Below are 3,019 nucleotides of genomic sequence, written 5' to 3'. Positions count from 1 at the left end.
AGAGAGAGAGAGTAAATGCACTTTATATTTCGATAGATATTGCCACATAACCCTCCAGAAGAGGTACACAACCAAAGGATAAAAGTGATCTCCTGACTTCACCTTCTTGCTGCCTTATGATGAAGACGCCTTGCTTCCCCTTCACCTTCTGCCATGACTGTGTTTCCTGAGGCCTCCCCGGTCACTCTGAACTACAGGCTCTCGCTGTGTCAACCACACCAGAGTGCAGCAGTATGATCTGAGTTCACTGCAGGCTCAACCTCCTGGGCTCAAGCAATCCTCCCACCTCAGCCTCCCAAGTGGTGGGGACTACAGGCCAAGTCTCTCTCTTGTTGCCCAGGCCGGAGAGCAATGGCATGATCTCAGCTCACCACAACCTCCACCTCCCAGGTTCAAACGATTTTCTTGCCTCAGTCTCCCGAGTAGGTGGGATTACAGGCATGTGCTACCACATCCAGCGAATTTTTGTACTTTTAGTAGAGTCGGGGTTTCTCCATGTTGGTCAGGTTAGTCTCAGCTTCTTGACCCCAGGTGATCCACCTGCTTGGCCTCTCAAAGTGCTGGGATTACAGGCATGATCCACCACACCTGGCCAGATTTGTTTTTTAATGGATGAGAGTTTCTTAGGTTTCCCAGGCTGGCCTTGAACTGGTAGTCTCGCCTCCTTGTGCACCAGGACAACAGGCCTGAGCCACCACGGCTCCCTCTGACACTTTCAGAGGAGGTTTGCTGACTCCTACCCTTATAGGAAACTTAAGATTCTCTAATTTTTTTCTCTTGCCTAACTTTCATTTTTCTATTTTATTAATAGGATACTTTAGATCCAGAGAGGCCTTACTGAATTACATAAATTAATTATCTACCCAGAACTAGAACCCAGGTCCCTTATTTCTCACCTTAGTACTTTAAGTCATCGTTGTCTTTTTTTTTAAGGCTCATGTTTACAGAAAGAGAGGGTCTCAGGGCTTGCTTTGGCAGCACATATAGTAAAACTGGAACTATACAGAGAAGATTAGCATGGCCCCTGTGCAAGGATGACACACAAATTCATGAAGCGTTCCACATTTAAAAAAAAAAGAAAAAAAAAAGCGAGGTTCTCTTCGTGGATTTTTCCCCCTATTTTTTAAGTGATTTTCCACATGGTAAATTAGGTTCATGATCTAGAAAAGTTTTTCTTTTAGCTTCACAGACACAGAATTATATCACAGTGCAACCTGTTTTAAAAGGCTACATTTTTACTCAGGTAACACTCAATTTGGTAGGCTATCATTTTGAAAACCAATGCCAGTGATAGAAGACAGTTTTTTTCATTCTATGCCTGCTTTTCTCAAGTAACCTAACCTTCCTATTTACTGAAGTTTTCCAGAATGTAATTGACCTTTTTTAAAGGTGGTTACTGGTTTTTTTGCGATAATTTCCAAAGCTTTAATACTGACAGTGAACATTTCAGAAAGTTAGCAGTCGTATATTAAAGAAGAAAAATATGTCCACAGTAAGTGTCATTCTAATGTGATGTGTGTATCAATTTACTCTTTATGTTTCCAGGATGTGAGGTCTTTTTCTCATCCTTGATTTCCTCTAAAAACCAAATGGGATAAAAACTAAAGACTTCAAGCCTACAGTTTTACTTGTGTATATATGCCAAGCCTTCCATGGGTTGGGACCATCGTGATGGGACAGCAGCCCCTGCTGCACAATAAAAAACATTGTTACCATTAAAAAAAAAAAAAATGAGATCTCCTAATCCCACATGTTGGCTAACTGCAAAATAGTTAATGGTGAAAATCTAAGAAGAAAAAAGTGTCACCTCATTATTGTTAAAATTTGCATTTATCACAAGTGTGGATTTGGATCTTTTTGTATATTTAAACCAGGGACCGTTTGATCCCCAGAGAACATTTGGTAATATATGAAAAGATTTTTGATAGTCACAATTGAATGGGGATGCCAATGTCTCAAGAGTAGAATACAGGGATGCTGGTAAACATCCTACAATGCACAAGCAGCCCCTACAACAAAGAATTATGTAGTCCAAAAGGTCAATAGTGCAGAGGTTGAGAAACCCTGGTTTAAAGCCATCTATGTATCTTTATATTTGCCTGGCTTAACAAATGAGGTGTTTTTTTTGGTTTGTTTGTTTTTTTTTTTTTCTTCCAGAGACGGTCTCCCTATGTTGCCCAGGCTGGAGTTCAGTGGCTATTCACAGGCACAATCCCACTACTAATAAGTACAGGAGTTTTGACCTGCTCCGTTTCCGACCTGGGTCGGTTCACTCCTCCTGGTGGTCCCCCGCTCCCGGGAGGTCACCATATTGATGCCGAACTTAGTGCGGACACCCAATCTGCATAGTGCACTGCAGCCCAGAACTCTTGGGCTCAAGCGATCCTCCCACCTCAGCCTCCTGAGTAGCTGGAACTACAGGCACGCGCCACTGCGCCGGGCAACAAATGAGATTTTTGATTAGTCTCTGAGGGCTCTGTGTATTTTAAAAATTTGTCTTTAGGCCGGGCGTGGTGGCTTGTGCCTGTATTCCCAGCACTTTGGGAGGCCGAGGCGGGCAGATCACGAGGTCAGGAGATTGAGACCATCCTGGCTAACACAGTAAAACCCCATCTCTACTAAAAATACAAAAATTAACCAAGCGTGGTGGTGCTCTCCTGTGATCCCAGCTACTTGGGAGGCTGAGGCAGGAGAATGGCTTGAACCTGGGAGGCAGAGGTTGCCGTGAGCCGAGATCGCGCCACTGCACTCCAGTCTGGTGACAGAGCGAGACTCGTCTCAATTAAAAAAAAAAAAAATTGTCTTTTATCACGTTACAAATAAGTTTTCGTGTTGCGTATGTACTTTGATTATACTATTTATTTAACATGAAGAAACATTTGTGAAACCAGTTATCAGTCTCTTAAGGCTTTTGCATTTTTGTGATAAGCCTTTGAGTTAAACCAAGATCTATGGTTTAACTTTTAAACCAAAATCTATGGTGTTTCCTTTTTTCTTTTTCTTTTTCTTTGTTTTTTTT

The 3,019-nt window shown here is 42.2% G+C and overlaps 1 protein-coding gene and 1 non-coding gene across 2 annotated transcripts in view; both read left to right on the top strand.

The window, feature by feature from the left end:
• HSDL2 (hydroxysteroid dehydrogenase like 2) overlaps positions 1 to 3,019 on the top strand; it is an 82,845-nt gene that overhangs the window by 3,636 nt on the left and 76,190 nt on the right. The gene's annotated exons all lie outside the window — the stretch shown is intronic.
• LOC119471575 lies at positions 967 to 1,069 on the top strand. The gene has a single exon (XR_005200644.1). It is a non-coding gene; the product is annotated as a U6 spliceosomal RNA (small nuclear RNA).

Source organism: Cebus imitator, unplaced genomic scaffold (genome assembly GCF_001604975.1).
Source record: "Cebus imitator isolate Cc_AM_T3 unplaced genomic scaffold, Cebus_imitator-1.0 Scaffold64, whole genome shotgun sequence".
Lineage (NCBI taxonomy): Eukaryota > Metazoa > Chordata > Mammalia > Primates > Cebidae > Cebus > Cebus imitator.
This window is presented reverse-complemented; position numbering and strand designations above follow the sequence as displayed.